The sequence below is a fragment of the Phasianus colchicus genome, chromosome 1 (assembly GCF_987193195.1).
Source record: "Phasianus colchicus chromosome 1, bPhaCol1.hap1.1, whole genome shotgun sequence".
Lineage (NCBI taxonomy): Eukaryota > Metazoa > Chordata > Aves > Galliformes > Phasianidae > Phasianus > Phasianus colchicus.
Window position 1 is genome coordinate 12,420,889 of NC_143436.1, and position 26,323 is coordinate 12,447,211.

The following is a 26,323-nucleotide window of genomic DNA, read 5'->3' on the forward strand; positions in this document are numbered from 1 at the left end:
TCCAGCAAATTTACTTTCCAGGACTGCACAACACAGCAAGCATCTCTTTTTTTAGCCTGAAAGCTTCCTGGTTTTCTGTTAGGAGGAGATAAGTGCTTATGTTCTGCCTACACAGTATTTGCTTTTGGGTTTAGGCAGGGAATCATTTATACCTCAGCTGAGTCCCCTAAGAAACCACAGGAAACTAGGAAATGAAGTGACTGTTTCAGGCTGAATGACTGACCGTCCTCCCATGCATCCAAAACACTCAGCTCCTGTGATGCATACAGGTAAGGGGTGTATGAAGGCTGATGCCACTGTCGATTGGCATTTCTTCTAGTGACTTCCTAAAGATAGCTCTTGATGGAGTGGTATTAGCCATGAAAGGAATCTCTCTCTCTCTATGCTGGGAATCCCTATCTTTCCACACTGCTCTTCGTGAACCATGAAGATATCACCAGATGTGAAATGAGTACAGTGTTTCCACAGTCAGGATGAACATTCAGGCATACACGTCTTTTGTGTTAGAATTGTCTGTTGAGAAGGGAGGCCATACGAAACAGAACCATTTTTGCCTCTTTGTCTGTTTTTCAACAGTATCCCTTAGAATGTGTGCAAAATCAAAGTTTGAACAAACGAATGGACTCACTGCTCTACCTCTGTATTGTTAACGATGTGTCATATGTAAGACATATGACAATCCCTTGTAATTCAGCTGAATTTTGTATTTTTCTGCCCTGCAGAATGGCTATTCAGTTATTGCCATGATTATAAGCACTGAACCACTTGCATTGAAACATTGAAGGACAGTGCCACAGCACTTTGATACCAGTAGTTGTGCTTCATCTCTGCAGTCCATATTAATGCAAAAAAATCCCTTCCATTAATTAGTAACATCAAGCTTTTTAATATATATTAACGTAAGAAGTATTATCAGATTTCTCTCTCACAAGGCATGGAGAAGACCTTGCTTTTGTCAGTCTGCTTGCAGATGTTCTTAATAGAACACAGTGACTCCAGCTCTTAGTCTGGTGGCACACATATATGATGCTAACTAAAACAGCAGGGATGACAATTATTGTTGTTAAAAATAACAAGTTGAAAATTAGAAAGGTTTGATCCAAAGCAATGTTCTTAAGGTGCTGAGCAGCCTTAGCTTCTAGGAACTTTAATGAAATAGAAAGCAGGAGTGAACTAAATTGATCTGGCATGAATTAATCAAGATACCCCATAAGCCACTTAGCAGAGTAAAACAGAGCAATGTTTGAGTGGTCAGACATCACTGTGTAAGATACTGCTCTAACTCTCAACAGGAAAGTTATGTCTGGGGTAGTACATGATTATTTCTTGCTTGATGGATGAGTAACTTGCAGAATGATGAAATAAGTGGTGAAAAAGGCCTTAACTTGAATCAGTTTTAGAAAACTTATATTTTTTTGATGAGCAACATGCATTATTTAGTTAATTGCTAGTTTAGTCCTTTTTATAGATACTAATTATGGTAGTTTGAAAAGAGTATTGGAGAGAAATATATATCCTGTTCATCATAGACTGCCATGTGCACTCTAGCATGAGAAGATGGGGACAAATACTCCTTTTCAGGTCAGAAGCTACTATGAGAATTCTGCAGCTGTTTAAACAAGGTGATTTCTTTCTGAGAAAAACATGACTTGTACCAAGTCAGTGAGAGCAATGTAGGAGCTTTGACTCATGATTATGTAGCAAATAGCTGCAGCACTTTCAGATGCTATCAGCCTTGTAATAGAGATGTCAGAGGAAGTACACATGCTCACATTTTCAGGCACACCAATAAGAAGCAGACATTGTAGCTCAAGCCAACTTTTATCAAAGTGCTGCAGGTACTTGGCGAGAAACAGTATTATAATGGAGTTGAATCAGTCCAGACAAGATAGAAAGAGAGCTAAGACATCTTCTGCAGTAGTTTTTGGGCTTTGGATCTCTGTCTCTGAAGAGGTCACAAAGCTCATCTAAATTTAGGAAAAAGATGCACAATATTTGGCAGTAATACTATAAATTTGGCAGTGCATATACATCCTAATGCAGAGTCCAAGGAACAGGAAAATGAGTTTCTTTTCTAACAAATGCCCTACTGTTCATCATTTCTGTACATGCTTCATCATTGACAATGTCAGTTAGCATCTGGACCATACCAGCTTTTCACTTAGGCGTGAACACAAATATATGCAGAAGTTTGTGCAGGCTTTGTACACCAGAGTGACTCCTGCTTGCTTCCCTCACATTTCTGCAACTATCCTTTGTTGTCAGGTTTAGGCAGCAGCTCTGAAAACAATGTGTCTGTAAATCCAGGACTTCCATCCGACCAGCCTTCCAGGCTTATACACAACTCATATGAGTGTGAACAAATGTGCTTGGAACATAACATCACTAATGGTCCAAAGACAGCCTGGAGGTAACAAGCAAGAGCTATTCTTCATGCTGCTTATCCACAGCTGTGTAGGCACAGTCAGGGACTTGAAGAGGAAACACTCATTTTTTTGATTGCTTCCATGAATTTTCTACCAGTTCCTAAAGAGTTATAGCTGTACCTGCAACAGGTGAAGCAATTTGTCTCTTCAGAAGCTGAGCCACATAGCAAAATAATCTCTGACATATTTTTGTTGAGTTGTGCTTTTTCTGGGCAAGGAGATTATAAATTCTTATTCAAAGAATAATCATGTAAAAATGGGGATTACATTGGAGACAGTATGTCCAAAATTCTGCATGCTCAACAGTGATAAATTACACCACTTAACGTATCAGGAGCTCAGTGAAGCAGTGTTTTCAGAGTTCTAGGCATAGAACTAGAGAGTTCTATAAAGTAATGGAAACATGTAACTGGATTTCTCAAAGGGTAAAACAATTACAAATGAATGTGTTTTAAAGAACAAGAGGATATAGGGCATTTTATGTATTCAGTCCATTCTTTCCCCATGAGACAAGTATTTCTGTGAGTAAATGAGAAAATTATCTGATTATAGTCACTAAAATAATTCATATGATTTTATTCATCATATAATATGTCAACAGGAGATGCATTGCACCCGTTGCTTCTAATATTGGCAGGAGTAGAAAGGAGACTGTATTAAAGACTGAGGAATGCTACTTCTGACAATAATATTGAGCCTAAAGCCTTTTCACACAAGTAGAAAAAAGAGCAGAAACTACTGGTAGCGTTTCCCACATATTTTATGGTTTTTGTTGAGAGCTTCTGATGAAATCAATACGAATTAAAAAAAAAACTGGTGATGTGGGCTTAGCTGTTTTCCTCCAAAGCAGAATGTCTTGATGGTTCTTGTCATCTGTGCTAGATGTGCCCTCACCAGGTATAAAAATTAAGGTAATGCTTCAGCTGAATCTCCTGGACCTTTGTGTACCTTTGGGAGTTCCACAACAGCAAAGATAAAAAAGTCAGTGGAAAAACAAAAAAACAGAACGAGCAACCTTGGCTGAAGAATCGGGTTCTTTTCCTCTGAAAAGTGGGAAAACTTTTAAGTTTTCTTATTACCATGACTGGAAGCAAAATCCTTGCAATAGCAGCTGGCAGCTGCTCTGAAGACTGTGCTTTGTCTTCAACTATATTCTTGTTGGGAACAGAAGTCTATCATGTCCTCAAGACTGCAGGCTGGGACTCCTTACCTTTAGTAGTTTTCTCCAGAACTCCTTGGACCACCAAAATCCCCTAACTCATTTTCTGCTCTGTATAATGATCACGAAGCTGACTTTTTGCCTCTGGAGCTTTGTCCAAGGACAGAATTGGATCTTCCTGGTGCAGTCATCTGTGGTGTTTCTCTCCTATTTTAATCTCCCTATTATCTGCTGCTTGAATCTCATCCATAGTTTATAAGAACAAAATGGTTCAGCAGGTAGGTTTTAATCCAGATCTGGACTCAGGATGAAGTATGATCATATTTTCTTTTGTAGCCCCTGTACACTTCCAGATTTTTATTCATTTACTTATCTAAATTACTGAGTGAGGGAGTCTGGTGACCCATTGTTCCCTCCTAATCAATGGCCACTGAGAAGTGTTTGCAGAGATTGAGCCCACTCAATATGTGGAAGCTGTCTTCTCTTTTTATCTTCATTATTCTTCTAAATACTCATTTGATACAAGACTTCTGGTTTACCTGACTAAGGGCAGGGGAAAAAACACAAAGCAAACCAAAACCAAAAACAAGAAGAGTCTTTGTGGGCGAATTCATAAAAGCTAGTCTACCATGCATTTTTCTCTTGTATTTCAATTACAGTGTGATTACTAAGGTGGACGTTTTAATTAAAACTTCTTTTTGGTAATCTAAGTATTTAGAATGGCTTTCACTCATGCTTTTGAATATGACATTAATTGGGATTATGTTTTGTGTCTTGAGTGACCAGCCTTTCAGTGTCTTAGAGACCTTCCCCCTCCTTTAAACTTCATTAAAATTAATCAGTGGGCTGAAAGGTGTTTGAAAGGGCTTGATGGATAGTTACAAAAATACATGCTTGCTTAGGATACATCTCATCAGTCAAGTATAAGACAGAGTAAAGAGTTCATTACTGCAATGTTCAGTGCAATCTACTCCAAATTTGGAAAGCATTCAATTTTTAATGAAAATTTTGAGCAGCTTGAGATTCTCTGTTCTTCAGACACAAAAACACTAGGAAGTAGAAGTTGATGGAACCAGCTTTACAGTGAATGGGGAGAAATCACATCATCCTTCTTCACCCCTCCACACTGTTGAATTTGATATTACTGAAAGATCAAATTCAGGTCCATGGGCTGTAGCTTTCTATTCTCTAAACCCAAATCCAGGCACTTGCTCAGGCTTTTCCAAGGGAAGTACTGGAGAAATCTTGCAAAGTCTACGGGGACTGTAGCACAAGAGGAAAGTATTAGGTTTGCCAATGCCCATTTTAATTCAGTATCACACGTTGGTATCAGCTGATGTCTAACAAATAAAAAAAATAAAATGATATTTCTGTGGTTACTGAGCTAAAGCTGGCTAGCCTGTATGTATTAATCTAGATAAAACAAAGTACTCTCAGAATGTCCATCAGAATGATGATTTAATTAAAATAATACATTTCAGCTCAGAGCTCTTCACAAGCTACAGAGAAGCACAGAAATTTGGGCCTCACTAATACAGAGAGGTTAGTTGTTGTATGAAAACATGGTGCACAGCAATAGGAAAAATACAAACTGTATGGAAGTGACTTTCAATTCAAAACAAAGTTATACTGATAGGAAGTTTGCTTTAGCATCCTTTTGCCATTTGATCTCCTGCTTTCAGATTGTTCCCAAGTAAAAAAAAAAAAAAATTCCAAAAATATCCTCTTCTAGATTTGCTCTCATTTATATGATATTGACCTCTTATTTAATTTAGTTTTAATAGTGGTTTTATCCAGCACTTTAGAATTTACTATTCTTGCTTTTAAGATACTGATATTCTCAGTTGCTAAACTGATGATATGAGTTTGCATAAATTGAAATATGGTTTTGTGAATGTAAAGTATTTAAAATATTTCTAGTATTTATGTTTGACCCTTTGATCTCAGTTTAAAAGCTCCATGATAAGTCTGACTGCAGTTCTGACACTTTTCTTCTGTAACACTGAATAACTGCAAGAGTGTTCTAAATTTGAGATGCTTTTACTGTTCATACTTTTCTAGTCATGCTTGATGTACTTAAGCAATGAAGTGGTAAACTCCTGCCCAGAGTTTTGGGGATTTGTGCAGAGAAATACAAATTTACTCTTAAATTTTGCTGGTAGAGGCTATTTGGAATACCTACAACACTTAGTGCAGAATGTGATTGCAAACAGCCATGGGTGGCTTCGCTCTTTTTTCTTTTTGATGCTTACCTGGCATTATTGGATTTAACCTGACCAGATGTAATATGTTGACATATGCATTGCATGACACACAAAATTAAACCATTTCCATTTTAGGTCTTGAACAACTGATACTTGTTTAAGTAGAAAATAAAAGCAGTATAGCATAGCCTGTCAGGGAACACACTGTAAGCTGTTTATGAGTAAAACCTTGAAATTCTGCTTGCTTTTATCATCTACTTTATGAAACCAAAGAGTGAAAACAATTTCAAGTACTGAAAAGGGTATTTTAAAAGTTGTTTCAATATGTGCAATATTTTCTAATTTAATAGTAGATTTAATTTGTAATCTAAATGACCTTCATAACTTGAAAGAATTTCACATTGGACACTTTGTGAAATTGTTTCCATTAGAAATTTTACACATCATTTAAATCTATGTGAAGAAATACAGCATCACCAGAATTTAGCAGTGGAGTCTGGCCAACTAGATTGTGTCTGTCTCATCGTGTACTGTATTTCTCAACCTTTTCAGCCCACTGACCTTTACTTCAAGCAAAGAATTTTCACACTCCTCTTTGATTTACTATTAAAGTGAAAACAACACACAAAAAAAGCTGAAATATTAATGAAAATAAGCCTATATAATTTATTGGTATATCTGTGTTTTAAAAAGTTAATGCTTAATATTCAGCCTTGAAGGTTAAAAGCTTTGGGGAATAAGCTTTGCTATTCTTTGTATTTGATTTAAACATCTATCACCTTGCAGCCTGTCTTAATTACCTTCATGAACCCATATGGACTCCAGAAAACCTCTGAAGTTCATGAATTCTCTAGCAACTGTCCAGTATTTGTTCAAAATAATATACCATGTAGATGGAAAGTGTTAAATGTTTAAAGCTACATCTTTACAACAAAGTCTGCTAAATGGATGCAGAAACTGCCAGAAACCTAGGCTAGTATCCAAAAAGAAGTCAATAAATTGTTCCCAAGAATTGCATCTTAATGACAGTCTGTGTATTGCAGAACTTTCTGTTTTATGAGCACTTGGTGCAAAAAATGTAGTTTTAAAATCAAAATTTAATAAAAAATATGTAAGCCAGCAATTTACTCAGTGACTGGGAGAAATTAGATTTTACACAAGTTTCACCCTAATGCGGAAGGTCACACGTAAGATTGATTCAGCTTCAGCTCTGGTTTGGTCCTCCCGGGGTGAAGAGGCTCAGAGGAGACCTTACTGCTCTCTACAACTCCTTGTAAGGAGCTTGTAGTAAGGTGGGAGTTGGCCTCTTCTCATGTAACTAGTGATAGAACAAGAGGTAGTGGCTTCAGGTGTGCCAGGGGAGGTTTAGGTTTGATAAAAGGAAAAAAATATTTCTCAGGAAGAGTGGTGAGACATTGGAACAGGTTGCCTAGGGTGGTGTTGGAGTCACTGTCCCTGGAGGAGTTAAAGAAAAAGGTAATGTGGCTCTGAGGGATGTGGATTAGTAAGTATGGTGGTGATGGGTTAATGGTTTGTCTACATGATCTTAGTGGTCTTTTCCAACCTTAATGATTCTGTGATTCCATTCTAATATAGCCACAGTAACTTTCGAGTGATTAAATGCCAGTGGAGAGACAAGAAAGATGAGAAAGTAGGGAATAGTGAGGAAAGAGAGATTCTTTTCAATAGTTATTCTTCATTGTATCCCTACAAGATCGGGTGCTATTGCCTCTATATATGGGAAAATTATTCAAGATCAGAGGTGTTTTCCCATATGGTCAGCAAAGGGCTGCAGATTATTTCCCCCTCATACCATTTAAAATCCAAGTGCTGAGGATCTAGAATTGCAAAAAGATTTGCACGTACAACAGTTTGCACATTGCTTATGGTTTTTGAGGGTAAGTTTTAGGTAAGAAAAGTTTGTCTTCAAGTCCATGCTTCCTTCCACCCTCTCTCACTTTTCTGAGACGTTTGTGTTGTCTTCAGCTGGTGGGAACAGAATCACTAAGAGAATGGCCTTTCCTCTGTGTGGTGACAGTGCACTTGCCAATCCTTTGAGTACAGATGGAGATTGTTGCTTCTCCCTTCTTCATCTGCATAGATCGTGAAATATGCTGCTTGTTGATAAGCACACTGGTACATTTCCAGCATTAGAGATTCAAACTTTTATTCAAAAAGGAATAATGCTGATAGATAAATGTTTCCTTAACATGTTGCAGCATGAGACAAAGATAGCTAGCATTACACAAATGGGTACAAAAAGAAGAAACTTTGCTATTTTATGTGGTGCTCAAATTACTAAGAGGCAAAAACTCTTTAAAGAAAACTTATTTTTTCTAGTTTAGAGTCAATAAATATGACCAAAAGAGGCACTTTTCAAGTAATAAATGTTCAGAGCTCAACATAAAACCTCAGAAAAGGCAGTTTATACTGTTGGTTTCAACCATAATTTTCTTTCTGTATGTGCAAATCAATCTAAGCTTAATACATAATTCATATATGTTAGTAAATTTATTTATTTTGATAACTTGTAAAGATTTTGTCGAAACAGAAAGAGATGTGAAAGCACAGCTACTCAGTAGGATCATAAGATAGGATTCATGATCTTCAGGTGTATGCTGGATGTTGTCAATAGATGATTTAGTATAATTCGGCTCCATCACCAGCGTCACACAAAATTTAAAAGGCATTAGCTAGTTAAAAGGCAGAGATGGTCTTATTTAGATCTCTACCTATTGTCTTAACTCTGAAATGATGGGAAGAAAAGCCTACAGACTTTAAAGCCTTCTTTGCATTGTTTAAAACTATTAATTCAAAGCTGAGAAATTCTTCATTGGTCACAGGATTTTGTGATGATATAAAAGGGAGCGACTTCGTAATTTCATCTCAATTCCTTCTCTTTGTTTTCCCAGCAACATGTTCAGCTTTCTTCATATGAATTTTTGTCTTTCTTAGTTCACTGTAGACTAATACGTATCAGAGATGGCAGCAAGTCTAAGACCAGTATCTGGATAGAAAAAGATGATGCAATGCATCGTCACTAAACACCTTTTAAAGAAAGCAGCCCAAGTAACTTCCCAGTGAATGTCACTGTAAAACCGGAGGACTTAAAAGATCAGAGATTCCATCTTCAGTCATTTCTAGGGCATCAACTGCAGTAGGTGCCTGGCAGACATTGAGAGCTCAGGCCTCCCAGCACACTGAGCAGTGTGCCAGAGAGCAGCGTTCTGCAAAGCATCTTATGTTTGAGAGGCAGGAAATCCTGCTTCACCATGTTCCATGCTCCCCATGCCTACCAAAGTGGTGTATCAGTAGTCCTGTCCAAATAAGGTAGGATTTGCCTGCTTACCTACTATGTATACATATATAGATGTTCATTTGCTACAAGACAGCAAACTCTTTGGATACTGGCTGAGGAAGACTGCACAGCATTTTTATTTACTGAAGCATGAAAGAGGGAGATTTTTTCTTTACAAGATTCTCTATGAAGAATTATATAAGCAGGCAAATGGTCAGGTCAGACACCTCTTTTGGTAACTCTGGGCAAGATAACATATATTTTAATGCCCCCCTAAATTGTTGTTAATTTCTCATATTTGTCTTGCATGTAATATTTTTTATGATGTAAGGTGTGTTAATTTCCATTTAACAAATTATAAGATTGAAGGTTTATTTATTTACTTTTGGGGTTAGAATTTTTGTTACAATCTCATTGCTTTGAGATATTTTAATGCAGAGTTTGTCAGAAGTGATGAAGTAGTTTTTATTTATTAAAGAGTTGTTTGCCTACAAAAGATGCAATATCATGAAACAGGTCAATGTCCTGCAAAGCGACAGCTTGTATCCAGAAGTTGCTCTCTGAGCTGAAAATACAGAAGTCAACATTATTTAATGCTGTTTTGATCTCCATGACATTGTTGGCTGTAACTCCTTATCCCAGTAGTATTGTCATTGAGGGTACGGGAATGACCTCCTGGAGAATTTCCAAATAGACTTGTACTTGTGATTCATTATTCATTAAAGGAGACAATCTATACAGCTTTTTTAGGGTAGCCTAGTATGGTGTGCTGCCTCATCCCTTGCTCTCTTTTCTGTTGATAAGAAATAGAGGCTGAATTTTCAGGCATAGAAGGGCAGCTTGTCTAAAACAAAAGGCAAGAATGTGAGTGAAAAACTGTAAGGCCCTGTTTTAAAATGAAAGTTTAGTGTTACACAGAATTAGTGTAGCTAACAGAACACAAGCCAAACACCCAGAGTCATGTCTCCAGCACACGTGTGCTCTTATTGCTGCTTCCTTCACTTTGGCAGCTAGGCAGTGGCCAGGTGAAAAATCATAGAGCCATACTTCAGAATTCGCAAAAAGGCTCACACAGACCTCCACTTCCACCAAACCAAAAATGGAACTTATTAAGCCAGTTTCTCCATTAGTTGCTTTTTGAGACTGATTGCATTTAGAAACTTCCAACAACCAGTTCTGTAGTGAACTAGGTTGCAGCTATCTTGGAGCTGCAGTATTCAGAGGTGGTCCTGACAAAAGTAGATACCGAAGTGGCATTTCTCACTGTTTTTGGATGAAAGGCACAGCTCATGGGTCATATTGGCTGAGAAACCCAGGTGGCTGAATCTGCTGAAAAAATATATTGCGTTATTCACAGTGATGATTATGGCGATGTGAAAGGAAAGAGTATTGAAAAAAGCACTAATAAACAAATTATTAAAGGCATCTGGAAAAATAAAGTGAAAGAGATTAATATATATATATATACTGCAGTTATTCTGATGTCCATGTTTAGTATTTAATTATGCCCATAATAGATACTTTAGAAAATAGCTGAAAGACATCCTTTCTCATGCACAAACAAAAGCACTGGGGGATGCGAGTCAGCATTTTATTAATTGTGTAAAATTGAAGATATCAAGATAGTCAATTTAATTTTGATTAAGAATATTCCCCAGTCCAGAGTAAACAGCATGTCCTTTTCCTAGAAATATTTTCCAGCTACGTAAGTAGTGAATAGTTCTGCTTAATGTTGAATTTTGAATAATACAGCTGTCACTTTCTGAAATACCAGGCATCTGTGACTTTTAGCACAGGCCTTTATTTCTCCCTTCAAAGACCATAGTTCAGCAAATTACTTACTCGTATATGTAGTTTCATGTGTGTGGATGCTCTTATTGATTTTAGCTTAAACTTATAAGCTTTAAAGCTTTAATTTGTTTAATTACATTATTGAACTAGGGCCAGAACTGTTAAAAAAAGTTCATGAATTGAGTTCTCAGAGATGCTTTAACATCTGTAAATCATTTATTATGGCATCAGTCAGTACCCATTGTTAATTTGTACTTTATTTACTGACAAGCCCAGGATAAAAGCCTTTGTGCCAGAAGTGGAACATACTTTGCTTTGCAATGATTGCACTATGTCACAGCCCCAAGGAGGGGCATTTTTCTGTAGCAGTATCCTGCACAGGACCATCCTACAACTACAGTGTTAATGGAAGGAGAAGGAGAGTACAGAATGATGGAGAAAGCCTTCACAAACTGATGAGGGTGGAAAAAAAAAAACAGTTGTAGATGCAGAATGTGACATGATTTTCCTGCTTTTTTATTTTTTTATTAGTTTTTTTTTTTTTTTTTTTTTAGCAAAAAAAAACTCCTTTGATGTTTTCTTACCTGTAATTTTAAATAAACCACATATGGTTTATTTATAGGACCCTCTAGGATCGGGTCTACAACTAGTGAGAGCTTATCTAAGTCAGGACAGTTACTAGAGAGATAGCTTTGGAACATAGGGTGGTAGTTATCTGGAAATGTATCATCTGATGGAAAAAAAAAAAAAAAAAGACAACAAAAAACCAACCAGCTAACACCAAAAACCACACTTGAAAGATACTGTGCCCTTTGAGGGTCAGTATAATCCTGTCAGTATTTAAAATGGATTTCAGTACTGGCAATGTGACTGCAGTTGGTTCTGCACCAGGTTCCTGGTTCAGTGAACAAAACTCAGTCTGTGTCACTTTGAAGATAAAATAGTCTCTCTCAGGACGTACTGTCAAAAGTCTGATGAGATAAAGTGCTGAAGCTTTGACTGTTTCTTTAGTTATGCTTTGACTTCAGAGTCCTTTGGGTTATTCTTTATTAATCTGAAGAAATCACACCTTCTGGCTATTTCACACTGTTTGAATTGCTAAACAAGCCTGACTACTCAATTTCTAATTCCAAAGGAGTCCTCTAGATGATATGAATGACCTCAGGCAGTATTTCTAATACCTGAAAGTGTTTACCAGATTTAGGTACTAGATGTGTAGTCAGTATTACACAGCCTTATTACGGGAATTTCTTCGGAGGCAGAAAAGTCAGAGCAGCAGTATTCTATTTCTTTCAGGCTCAATCCTCAGTACTATGTAAATAGTTTTCAGTTCTCTGTGCTTTTGATCCTAACTGAATAGCAAGGTATTGAAATTAATCACTCTTTCATGTTAGCTATGGTTGCTAACTTTCTTGCTTTTGGTGTATCACAGAATGTTCTGCTTCACCTTCCCACATGGAAACTTTTAAACCCAATCTACAGGCACTGCAGTTTGAGAAATCCTTCTCACATAGAACAAGAGAGAAGGTAACTTCTTCATTAGTTTCTTACTTTATGTGTAGGCTTGATTTCAGTTGTTATCCCCAAATACCAGTTGAATAGTAAATATGGGTGCTTTATAGAATCTGGAGAACAATCATGGGAGTGTTAAGAAAACTTTTCTTTATATCACAGTGTCAACTAAAAGCTGCCAGAGCCAAGCATGAGGAGAGTTCTCTTCCTACTGAGAATTTGTTGGGCTCTTCTATTTGTATTATTCACTGATATGCTTATTGAACATTGAAGTTACTTAATGTTTTAGGAGGCAGTGCATTTTCTTAGATCTATTCATCCCAGAGGGCAGAAGATTCAGTTCCTTCTTTTTACACTACTTAGCGCAGAGTAAAAGCAAGAATTCAAGGGTAAAAATTCGAAAGGCTGGCAGTGCGTACTCTCTTGAGATTAATTATTGTCTCAAGTTAGAGATATTGGCCACGTATTTCTTTATTCTGAAGTCCTTTTCTGTTTTTGTTTTAGCATTTCAATTATACTGAGTAATTCTGCCCTGATAATAGCTTCTCTGAAAATAGATGTTGTTTGCTCTTACTTTATTAGCAGTGATTCCTGATGTAAAACGCTGTGGAGGATGAGAGATTGGTAACACAGTAGGTTATTTATTAGCTGCTGCAGTAGAGGAACTTGGCAGAAAACCATTCCAATCTACTGATTGTTTTATGTTTTGAGCAAAATAAGCTTAATACTTCAGATAAATTCCTAGTTAATCTGAGTATTTTCATTCTTCAGTAAAAGAATTCCTAAGAGCATCTTTTTTAAAGGCTATATTTGAAAGATCTCAAAAGAGCCTCCATTTCCTTCATCCCCATTCTGTAGCTTTTTAGCCATTTTCCCACTCTTGGGTCATTCTGGATGTCAACTGTGCTCTAGAAGATTCTCATTCACTCACCTTTCCTTTTGCTTCTTTCAGATGTATAGAACTTCATGCCTCAAATTTGATTTTTCTAACTACCACCTCTTAACAGTCATCTTTGCTGGTCCTAATGGCTCAAGTCCTCCTGATGTGTGCTGAGGATTAATGTAGGTTAGATAGCGGGATGCAGAGAAATGGTCACTTCTTCAAGAAGATGCTAGTGTATGCTCTTAGAAATCTGGTGAGGTCACTCAAGTCAGACTACCAATCAAAGTGTAGTCATAGTGTAGAGCCTGAGTTGGCCTGCAGCAGTAAGTCCTAAGTTAGTATGGACATGAATGAGAGTATTTGTGGCAATGTAGACCTTGATGCATGGAGCCACCATAACACTTACAGAAGATTTCCACTGGATTTGACAGTCTGCACTGAATCACACAACCCCACAGCTATTACTGGTACCCAGGCTGGCTGAATACTATATGTGTTTACATCTTTGTGAGCAGGATAGTAGAAGAGATGTGTCATGAAACTGGCAACAGTTTTCTGTAAGAACCATCAGAAAATTGTGGGAAAAAGGCTGTTTTAAGGGCATCTCATTGTTCTGTGACAAAAACTAAAGATTTTTCATTGAAAAACCTAAAGAAAATGAACCTTTTTATTTCGGCAAATAAAACACCAGGAAAAAAATATCCAGTCAGCTGTCTGAATTTTATTAAAAATATTTGTTTTTCTTGCCCAATTCATTTATCTCCCATCTCACCTCATGCTGTCTTATTCCTCTTACAACCCTCACCATGCACTTACCATATTCTTTCAGTTTATTAGCTCCTCAGGCTGTACCAAATGCTTCTTATCTCACTCCATTTTCGTGTTGTCTCCAGCCACAGAATGAATTCCCTCACCTGTAAAGATTTACACCATCTCAGTTGTTTCTCAGTTGTTTCTGAATAATCATTTTTTTCTTATGATCTTCAGACTTAACACCTGTGGTAATAAAAGTTATTTATTCTTTCATTCATTAGATTCTTATTGCCCCCCAGATGATCTTGCTCTTTACCTTTCCTTTGCATTGTAAATTCCCTTTTTATTGGTTCTCTAAGAATTTATAGTGCATCTGTTTTCATGAAACTGTGCCTGGCTTTCTATTAATGATATTTGAGCTGATTTGTTTGAATCTATGGCATTGAACAACTATGACCTTCAAACATGCTTTGAAATTGTGGAGTAAGCATTCAGGTTGATAAACAGTTTTCACTAGAATCATCAAAAAAAGTGATTTTACATTTTGTGTGAGGGAGGAATATACTTATGATACTTAACTATATATTTTGAACATAAGATTTTGTTCAAAAAGAAGTTAATTCAACTTTAATATCAGATTTGTGACCATTTTCTTGCTAGATCCAAGTCTGTTGGCACTGTTCTGGAGAGGAAATATTGCTTATGTAGATCCATTTTTATATGAATATGAAAGGGCATGAATATTTCCAGAATATTAATGACATTTAACTCTGGTTATAATGTTATATCATACACTGTGCTCTCATTTTTTGTCTTCTCCCATTCTCTGCTTTTTTTTCCCAAAGCAATAGAAACTAATAAATTTTAAAGCTTGGATATTTTTCTTGCAAGAATTGAACCAGAGCCAAGAAGAAAAGGAAGAGTCTTCTGACTGAATGATGTTCTGTCACAGAGGTGTTGGGAGTAATTTGTTCAACTCATGCTAAAACAAACAAACAGATGCTCTCTAAATTTCTTTTTATACTAACAATGTTTCATGAAGTGTAGAGCATAAACTGCAGTACTACCACTGAGGAGGATGTCTGTAGCTTATTTCATTTGTTTAATGGCATTTTGGTACCTCACACACATTTTTGAAAGCTCCGTTTCTTTTCCAATATGGAAGATTTTCTGTTTGTCCACCAAGATGCCTTTCATAATAAAATTATATATTTTCATTTACTAATATCAGAATTTTCTTTCATTATTACATGCTCCTGGCTTTTCAGAAATTGGTGTAAAATGGAAAAAAACTCAGGCAACAGTTAAAACCCAGAAATCCTACATTCACTTTGTGGAAAATAACCTGTGGAACAGGGTCTTAGTCACAATATGGAATCTATTTACCAATACTTTATACACCATATAGTTTCTTACAAACAAAAAAATAATTTCATAGTGGATGGATGCAATATTGAAATTGTATGAATAAACTTCCGATATTAAAATGTCTGAAAACATCATTAAGGATTTTTTATTATTATTCAGATGTTACTATTTGAGAATTGGTGTCATTAAATAAAACTTCATTTCTCTATGGTTAGAAGCAAGAGGAATGACCCCTGCCTAACCATAAGGGCCTCACGTTATGAGATACATGCTAGAGTATCCATAATATTTGCTTGGGACAGGCAGGTATTAACTTACACCTTCATGAGTCTTTTTAAGTTGAAAGCTGGTGATAGGAAGATGATCTGGGATCATTACATGAGATATTTACCGTGGTGTTTATCGTGATGTGGAGTTCAGATTAAGACAGCTGAATTTTGTATGTGTATGAACTGAGTCTGTAGCATCCCGTTACAGCAGTTGGAGATACAGTCAGTAAGGATTAGCTCAGGTACATAATGTAAGTGCATGCTGCAGCTGGAGATGACAGAATATATCACCTGGCTTCCAGTGGCTATCCAGGAGCATGCAGTATTCCATGTCTCCTTTGTATCATCTGTCAGTCCAGCTGCATATGCAGTGAATGCCCTTAACAACATTCAGATCTAATGCTTAAGCAACCACATCTCACACAGTGAAGGCTACAGACTATTCTGCTCACCAGGAAGTATCTGTCTAGTTCTCCACTGACTATTTTGATTAGAATCACTACTGACTGTAAAAGTATTGTTGATTCAGTTGACCACACGTAGGTAGTCAGAGCCACTGAGGTTACCTTGAAATATCTGAGACATCAGGGATACCTGTGTGGGCTCTCAGATACACCCTGCATTCTGGACTGGTACCTGAAGGACAAGTGGATTTACTGTAGCACATGTAAGTGACATCAGGAGTCTACGTGTAAGCCATGGCTTCAGTTCACTGTCGGTATCTTATTCTGTGAGTTGAATTCAGTCTGCACTGTCTCACTGAAAGAGACCTATTTTATTTTATATGTTAAATCATATATATTTTGTTGCACTTTTCCTTAAAAAGTAATTGAATAATGCTGACTGGTGCTAGTTTTGCTAGTAGTACCAGTTCTGATCAGCAAATAGTTTCCTGAATAGCAAGTGTAAGGCTAAGAATACTTAGGCCTTCTCTTTTTCATCCAGTATGACTGTACTCTGTTCTGTGAATGAAAGGGCAGAAAAGTACCAGTCTTTGGCTGATATCATAGATGAACAAGCCAACATGCACTGTGTTCATTATAAACTCCAGCAAATTGAATGCCCTACTCCTGTAACATAGCTACAAATTATTTTTCCTCACATGGTACATAAAATTTTATCAGTTTTTTTTTCCCAGAAGTTTGTAGACTATATATTTTGCTAGTAAATAAAAATTTTCCTGTGACATTTTGAACTGATCTGATCCAAACAGTATTTGAGATCACTAATTCTTGTGATCTTGAAAGGAATGCAATGGAATGAGCCTTAGAGACCATATAATTCCTCTGCCATGGGCAGGGGACATCTTCCACTAGATCAGGTTGCCCAAACGCTTTCCAACCTGGTTTTGATCACCTCAAAGGATGAGCCATCCACAGCTTCTTTGGGCAACCTGTTACAGTGCCTTACCACCCGCATAGTAAAGAATTTCTTCCTCATGTTTAATCTGAGTCTACTCTCTTTTAGTTTAAAACCATTGCCCCTTGTCCTATCACTTCACTGTCTGATAAAGAGTTTCTCTTCAGCTTTCCTGTAGTCTTCCTGTAGGTACTGGAATGCTGCTCTAAGGTCTCCCCAAAGCCTTCTCTCTAGGTTGAACAACCTCAACTTCACCAAGAAAAAAAGGTTTTATATCAAGTGTTTGTATGAAGCTGTAGATGTTAGTAAGAGAATGAAGTTTTTATGTGTTTAAAATCTCATTATGTGTAGCTTATGTGTTGTTGTGGTTCTTTCAGAGAATAGTACATTTCAGTGAAGTTTCATTTTTTATTTGTACATATGAACTGCCATTGGAAAACTTGTCTACAGGGATTTTTATTATTATTATTTTTTTTTACCTCACTATTGTCTCCAAAATATGTATGTGTAAATATATATACAAAGGAATGCTTTCTAAATATTGTCTTCTAGGTCTGTCACAAAGTTTTCTTTCAATCATTCTTCACCATTACTGCTACTTAGATTATATTTCTGTATTCACCTTCAACTTTTGCATAGCTTCTCTTCTCCCTTACACGATAGACCTTTTTTCCTACCTTTCTCCCAAATTTCCAACTGCAGATACCTTTCCCTTCTCATTTATCTTCAGATCTTTACTTCTGTTGTCTCCAACTCAGCTTCTCAGAACATCAGTGAATTTGTCCTGTTTAAGTGGTTAATTCCTATTTCTTTTTTTCCCTACCATCTTCACACTGGAAGAACAGCCCTGGTTGTTGCAACCTTTTGTTTTGTTACCAGAGCACCCCCGTGGAGGTTGTGCTTTGCCCCATGGTCCTGGAAGAGGCAGCTTCTGCTATTTAACATAGTCCTTGCCCTTCCTTTGGTTTGGTATGTGGCTGGACAATATCAGTAATGCAGTCTATATAGGTAAGTTTTCCAACTCTGAAATGAATGGCTTAACGATCTCCCTCACAAAGATATTGGAAGTATTAATTATTTAGCGCAACTCATTAACAGCTACTGCAGCTCTTAATGATTACTTATTACATCGTAGAAAAGGCTTGTTCTCAGTAACTTTTTAAGGATATCAGATACACTTCATCCAGATGATTATTACAACTGTAAAAATTTCAATAATTTGGGAGCCATTCAGAGACCTTGCATAAAACTCTGCCTTCCGCTGAGTCAGGAATTCTGCTCTTAACATCCCTGATGCCAGGATCTCATCAATTCCCCTGTGACCAGCTGCAGAGATAGTATCTGTCTGCACCAATCCAGGGAGGAGGACTGCAGCAAGACTGCAGTGGTGCTGGTAACTCTGTGTTGGATAATGGAAAGGTACTGGGCAATAAAAAAGGATCAGAAAAATAAAGAATCAAGGAGCAGAGAAAGGTGTAAGGGAGGAAATCAGCCTTTGTTAACATCTACTGGAGGCTTATCCAGCATGAATAATGATTTGCATTCATTTTGGCAGACGTGATGGTGCTCTTTTGACTCACAGTCAGCAGAAATAGAAATGCATGGCAGTTGTAATTGCTCAACATTGCAAGTGATAATTTCAATATTGAGGTTTGTTCTAACAGCTTTCAAGTATGTGCTACTCTGTGAGTACTCTGGATTTTAGCTGCGTGTAGTGCAGACTAATTCTTTCATAAGGAAAAAAATATTGTCAAACTTCTGATGCTTTTAAGAATTGGCAGCTCTCCAATAACTGTAATCATAATGTTCATTTATGCAGTACCACAACCCTGAGTTGAGGTTTTAATCATTTTAATTAAGGGTATTATTTCATTCTAAACTCAAAAATATGGGTATAATCAGGAAGTACAGTGTTATCTTTGACATTGATGTCACTATTGGGTTTGCCTTCATATGCACCATTTATCAAGCGGAAAATAATTGCTGTTGATGGATTTCTGTTTGTCTATGTTGCTTTTAAAACTAAGAATGTTACAGTTTGACTATGTAAGGTGTTCCCTGTGAGAGTGCTGTGTAGCAGTGAGCAGTTTCTGTGTCTGTGAGGCCAACCTGTGTTTATCGAAGAGATGCTATATACCAAGATGCTGTAGTTTCTACTGGCATTGTTTTTGCTTAGTGAGAGGCTGGAACTTCTCAGTGCCTTTTTATAATTTTATAGCTTCTTCTGGTTCCATAGCTTGTGCTCCCTCTGTCAGCTTTCACACAGATATTGCATCCCTGTTAGCAATCATTTCAGTTACTGTGCTATTTACAAAAATAATCTGATTCTGTGTGACAGCAGTAAATACCCTACCCTAGGAATTAAGTCTTAATTTCCCATTTTGGGTTGGTAGCCTAACAGCCCTTTGTGGTTTCTCCTGCTTTTAGTGTGTGCTGCTTTTTCCTTCTGCCCTAATGCATCTTTCATTTAATTGAGTGAACATCTACTGATCTGTCCATACCAATATTATACAAACTCCTGATTCTCCAGTGTAAGACCTGCTAATTGATTTTGCTTATCTTACTTACTCCTGATCCTTTGACCCTAAACAGTGGGTAGACTGGTTGCCTTCCAGTCCTGTTTGGTTATTTTCCATTCCCACTGCACTACCATTTAACACCTGGAGCACTTTTAGTGACTTAGTCTCATCAGAGTTCATCAGAGACCATTGATTTTGTCATTCATTCTCTGCTTATTTGATAGCTAGATGTGAATATATACTTCTGCTGTAAAAGTTCCTCTACCTCACTGACCACTCTCTGACTACTGATGTGCTGTTTCATCTCTGTGTAGACCTATAGTGTCCACCCTAAGAGGCAGTCTTGGTTCCCCTGCTCATCCACCTTGCTGCTAATGGGAGAACCAGTATGGAAAGGATCAGATGTCGCTTTAAAAGATTTTGACATCTTCCCTAGGTGATAAGAGATGAGAAACATTACCTAAATAGATGCTGTACCTCTTCGGAAAAATACCTGAGATAGGTCAAGTGATAATTATTTTAGAAGAGGTAGGAGGGTTAGAGCTAATGTGGACCATCACATTGTGCGACCAGCTGTATATCACGAGCTAATTGAATTTATCTAGCTTTTCCTTTCTTAATCCTAGTTCAAAATGTAGACTTCCAAATATTGTATGACTTCATATCTCTTTTTACTGCAGTTTCTAGGTAGACCAATTTCCAATAATAGACACTGAAAAGGATAAAAACCCTACTATTTATCATACAGCATCCTTGTACAATTCTTTGTTTTCGGGAGAACTGAGGGTAAGCCAAGGTAAATCTTTCCTGTGTTCTACATGTGCTTTCAAAATAAGATGCTTGGTGTTGAGCACTAAGCTGTGGAAGAATTTATCCATCTGTTTCATAGCCTGCTGTAGCAGTCTTTCTGTAAATAGATACTGGTAGTAACAGGTAGACTTTAAGCTGCCCAGCCCTAAGATTCACATAATTATTCTGAACTTCCTGCCTTCATGGCAGTGCAGAGTAGCTGGTAGCTACCCCAGATTAAAAATCCCTTGCTGTTGCTCATGTCTGCATGATGTGGTATCCTGAGATTTGGTGGGGTCTGTTTTACAGAAATTCTTACTGCATGTTGCATCAATTCCCAAACGGTATAAAATCCTCTGTTGTCATATCTGATTTATTTTTATATTCAAGGTTGTAATTTTAATACATCTGTTTTCCTGCCCTGTCAAAGCACTTTTATCACCAAATCTCATTATATCCTCACTACCTGGTGACTACAGCATATTGCAAATAAATTTTCTGTATGCCTGTTGCTTATTTATGAAACATATGCCCAGTGTTTGTCCAATACTCTGGAAGCTTCTCAGAAGGCAACATGCAGCACCTGTTCTTGGTTAAGGAAAGGGCTGCTGATTCTATCAGAGACCTATTAAGGATCCCTTTGCTGCATGCTCAAAACTCCGCTGCCGAAGGGAAGAAATAAACTGAATAACATTTATTGATTGGTTTCATTGATGAATGTCTGCCTAGCCACTGTGTTGTCCTCATTCAGATCCTTCCTCAGGATTTTTCAGTGTGCTACCATGCATTCACAGTAGAGCAGCAAGTATTGGCTGCTTATGAAGCTAATCATGAACATTTCCTGCTTCACTCTTCACGCTGTTCATGATATTCCTTGCTTTTTTCCTGCCATATATTTAATATGATTGCAAAACTTGTGGATTTAATCTTTTTCCTATACAGGTTCACAGCTCTAAATACATATAGGTGCATCCCTCATATGAGTAAATATTTTTAATAAATTTCCATCTTGCTTCAAGAAGGTGATCTATGAGAGAGCTGCTAATTTCATCCACAAGAAATATTTACTGCTCCATCTCTTTGGGAGAGCAGCTTCTGTGCAAACAGATTTAAAATCTACCTCGAGATGACTCACAGATCATCACCTGTTTGAAGAATTCCCATGGACTGTGTAACTAGGACTTGCTGTCCCTCCAGTTTTATTTAGGATATTCTGCTACCTTTATGGCCTAATTATCTAATATAATCTGCCCTTTGATTTTCAGTTAGCAGTCATTCTGAAGTATTTTTTAATGTGTATGATTTTCTTAAAATTCTTTAAAATAATGTAATTTATTTTTACTGTTGCTGTTTTTACTAACCCATTGTTAGAGATATGGGACTTTATTTAGATAGAAGAATGTTTGAATGTAAAAAAGATTTTTAAAAAGTCTGTTAATTTTCTGTAGGGCCACTGTAGTATTTCATATGAGGACACAGAGACCAATGAAAAGTAATGTAAGAAATGACTGAAATTTGTGTTCCTTTTTCAACTAGGTTAACTAACGTTGATGGGAATGTGGTTAGGGAGTTTTAGAGGGTCCTTTGCTGTTACTTCTCTTTTACATTTGAATAATCATTTTTTTCTTGCAGTTTCCTTCTTATCTAAATCCTTCCCTAACAACATTTTCCTTACCATCAGGCTAAATAACTTACAGTCAGCCTGATCCCAGAACATCCACTGACTCCATCTGAATTTTACATATAGAAAAATTCCATGGCAAGGTGTTAAATCCACAGTAATATTCCACTCTGCTCTTGTGAGGCCCCATCTGGAATACTGTGTCCAGGTCTGGAGCCCCCAATACAAGAAAGACAGAGAGCTGTTGGAGAGGGTCCAGAGGAGGGCCACAAAGATGATCAGGGGACTGGAGCACCTCCCCTATGAGGACAGGCTGAAGGAGCTGGGCTTGTACAGCCTGGAGAAAAGAAGGCTGTGGGGTGACCTCATTGCAGCCTTTCAGCACCTAAAGGCAGCTTACAAATAGGAGGGGAATCAACTCTTTGAAAAGGTAGATAACTGCAGGATGAGGGGAAATGGTTTTAAGTTGAGGGAGGGGAGATTTAGGTTGGATGTCAGGGGGAAATTCTTTACAGAGAGAGTGGTGAGGTGCTGGAACAGGCTGCCCAGAGAGGTTGTGGATGCCCCGTCCCTGGAGGTGTTCAAGGCCAGATTGGATGGGGCCCTGGGCAGCCTGGTCTAGCATTAAATGGGGAGATTGGTGGCCCTGCATGTGGCAGGGGGGTTGGAGATTCATGATGCTTGAGGTCCCTTCCAACCCTGACCATTCTGTGATTCTGTGATTTCTCATTACTGCTTTGTTGTGTCATTGAAGTAGATTTAATGGCCAAAGCTGGGGAGGCAGCAGAGAAAAAGTTGTTCACAAAGTCAAGGACTCTAATGTACAAATATGAAGGACAGAGAGTCTGCATTAATCAAACCTGCCAAGAAGAGATCCTAAGAATTAATGAGTAGCCAATTAGAGCAGTTTGTTCTCACATAAAGACTAAATGCCGTATTATACCATTGATCCACACCTTAAACACCCATTGATTTTTTACGAGGTGTTTCATCTATAAAAGGGTAGTTAAAGATAAAGCTTTTCGTGAAAATTAATTTGAAGGCGATAAAGGAAGGTATAACTACACTATCCCAAACTATGTAAGAAGTTCTACTGTTTGGAAACTAGTACATTACAGTGACATACGCTGTGTCTGGAGCTGGACTGCCCGGTACAAGGAGGACATGGCAGTCCAGGAAAGAGCCACTGAACATGGGCTTGGAGCATGTCTTGTGTGAGCAGAGCCCGAGAGATCTGGGGCTGTTTGATCTCTGCTAGCAGAAGCATTTTTTCGTGGTCAAATCCATAGATCTTGTGCAAAGAGAAATTGCATTGTTTTTTCTTAGGCTAAATGGTTTTGAAGAACCATACAGTATTTGCAAATAAGAAAATACTGTTCAAAGGGAGGAAAACACCAAGAGTTAGAAAAGGAGAATTAACATTAGTTTTTATGCAGAGGTAGCATAAAAAAAAGGGGCAACAGCTGTTTATGAGGGTGGATAGTGATAGGACAAGGGGGAATGGTCTTAAACTGAGACAAGGAAGGTTTAGGTTAAATATTAGGAGGACGTTTTTCACACAGAGGGTGGCAATGCACTGGAACAGGTTGCCCAAGGAGGCTGTGGATGTCCCATCCCTGGAGGCATTCAAGGCCAGGCTGGATGTGGCTCTGGGCAGCCTGGTCTGGTGGTTGGCGACCCTGCACACAGTAGGGGGTTGAAACTAGATGATCATTGTGGTCCTTTTCAACCCAGGCCATTCTATGATTCTATGATTCTAAGATTCTATGATTCTATGATTATTCTGTCTGGGGGCTCAAGTTTTGTGCAAATGTATCCAAAATTTTTTTTTTTTTTCTTCACAGTAACATTTTAAAAAATTTATTTTACAGTTTGAGTTAATTGAACAACATAAAATGTAAATAAGCTGTGTGGCAAAGCAGTGCTTTACACAGAAACAGAAACCTATCTAGCTGGTCAAATTTCTAGCCTCTGACATAAGATTCCACTGTATTAATTACAAATTACATTGTGTTATATGATAGGTTTTGTAATAAGGAAATCTATTATAGTTACAATTAATATGTTGCAGATAAAGTGACTTAATAGAGAATAGATTTGCTCTTTTTCTATAAAATGATTGGTTCTGAAGGGATATAAGAAGGTAAAATTACATCTACAATTAAAATTCGGTAAGAGCCAAGGTCTTGACTCTTAATAGTGCAAGCAAGCTGTATCTCTAACAACACAAATTTCAGGAGACTTAGAGTAACTGGAAAGCAGCATGAAGATAGTGTTTGCATAAATATGAAGTTAGGCGTGGTTATTCTAAGAAAGCATGAAACCAAAATAGTACCAGACATGGAAGCAATGAATACCTTTATGTTTAAAATATGCCTACCTGCGAGGAGATTAATGACAAATAGTTTTGAAAATGAATTTATTTAAATCGGAGCTGTTTCCTCTTTTTGTCCTGGTAGGTTGTGGCTTAATGAGTATTTGTCAAAGTTAATGCTGCGAAACTGAGCTGTTGCTTTTTTCTGGTGAATAAAACGTGTTGTCTTCCTTTGTATTACACAGTCTCTTTTAAAAAATGAAGAGAATGCAATGATTAATACATACGCTGCTAAATTCTCAAAAACTTGATGCAGCTGTGGAACAAGAACATTTTGCTTCCTGTGAAAAAGTAATGAGCTGTATAAATACAGGGATCAAAGCTTAAAGTTGCCTGCATATGATGAACGGCTTATCTCTTTGGAAACTTAATCTTTGTTCAGTTTCTTGATATTCTGAGAACTGCTGTCAGACTTTTCCGTACTTGCTCATTCAGTATCACATTCATTATGGTGCTTATGGTCAGCATGAAAGAAAAATGCCTGGTCTCTTTATGAGGTGACATACTTGGAAATAATACAGCTGCTACTGCTGGCTTCAAAAATAAATAAATAAAAATAACTCATGGCTTCCCACAGAGCAGCATTGAAGCAAAGACTTTGTCAAGCCTTTATCAAAGGCATTTTGCATAAAAGAAACAATTATGATGATAAGTTTTAATTTATAACTGCATAGATATATCCTTAATCTTGATCTTTTAAGAAGCCAGCATAATCTTACATTATTTAAATATACAAATCTATTTTTTTTCCTAAAATGTGTTTTATTCTTAGCCAGATATTATTTTAAATAAGTATTCTTCCTTTGGTTAAACTAATAGCAGATTTTCTGGAAAGGATAATTTACCTTTCCATAAAGAATTTTCAAACAAGAAAGAAAGTCTGACTTGAAGTATTCATTGTTGAGATTGTTCTCAGCTTTCTCTGTCATGAAGTCCTACAAAGGTACTGAAAATACAATTCCTATAAAAAAATGTACAAAACTGAGGACCTGAGTGATGAATAAATGTCTTTGCATAAGATGCCCATAACTTGTGACCATCTCGGCTGTATTTAATTTGTAGAGTATTTTTACCAGAAATGAGATTGCAGTGGTATTACTCGTCATTCAGGTATTCTTTCATAAATGGATTTATAAAAACATGCTTCAATTAATCAGAGCATTTTAGTGAAGTTATGAGGTTCAGTGTAAGGCAGGATGAGCCTTAGTGAATACATAATACATACTTGTATTCAATTAGTATTAAAATTAGTATGAATTTGGGAAGACGATAAACAAAGCTCTGAATACTTGATATTTTCTGTAGTTCACGTAGATCATGCAGGATCTGCAAGATCTTAAAATTATAATGTAGAGAGGCAATATATTAAAATATGTTAGCCCAGTATTTGAAGCAGTACTTAGCAATAATGTCTGATGTTGCTGATTTGTTAGCTGCTTTGATCACAAGAAAGAAATGGTGTTAGATAACCACAGTTACCAAAAGCACCTTTAACAGTTTCAGGTTAACTTCTGTGGTGTTGGTGGAGTTACTTAGGCCATAGAAGGTGAGGGTAGTGCTAATCTAAAGCACAGCTGTTTGCCTGAGCATGCTGCTGAATGTTCGAACGCTGGAAGTTGCAATTGAGCGTGCCAGTGCCCTGCAACATTCAAACACAAAGAACTGCACTAAGTTCAGAGTGTTAGGACTTAAGTGGTGTCTTCTGGGTCAACTTTTCATAGGACACATGCTTCAGTTTGGCATAAAATCTTATAATGATGTAAGAGTTTAAACACTGAGCAAAAACGTAATAGTTTAATGCTGCTTATCTGAAAGAAAACTTTGCATTTGGTTTTCATAGTTCTTTTTTTTTTTTTTTTTTTTTTCTTTCTGTATATTGGTATTGAAAACTTGTTTTTAGTGTTTGTGTTTTTTTATTGTTAGAGCTTTTTTTCTGAGGCAAGAAAGTTCCGGCCTATGGAGATGTGATTTCTTAAAGCTAGAATTAGTGCTTCTGCA

General features: G+C 37.2%; 1 protein-coding gene across 8 annotated transcripts in view; it reads left to right on the forward strand.

Annotated features, from left to right (window-relative positions):
- Nucleotides 1-26,323, forward strand: part of MAGI2 (membrane associated guanylate kinase, WW and PDZ domain containing 2) — a 708,093-nt gene that overhangs the window by 37,072 nt on the left and 644,698 nt on the right. The gene's annotated exons all lie outside the window — the stretch shown is intronic.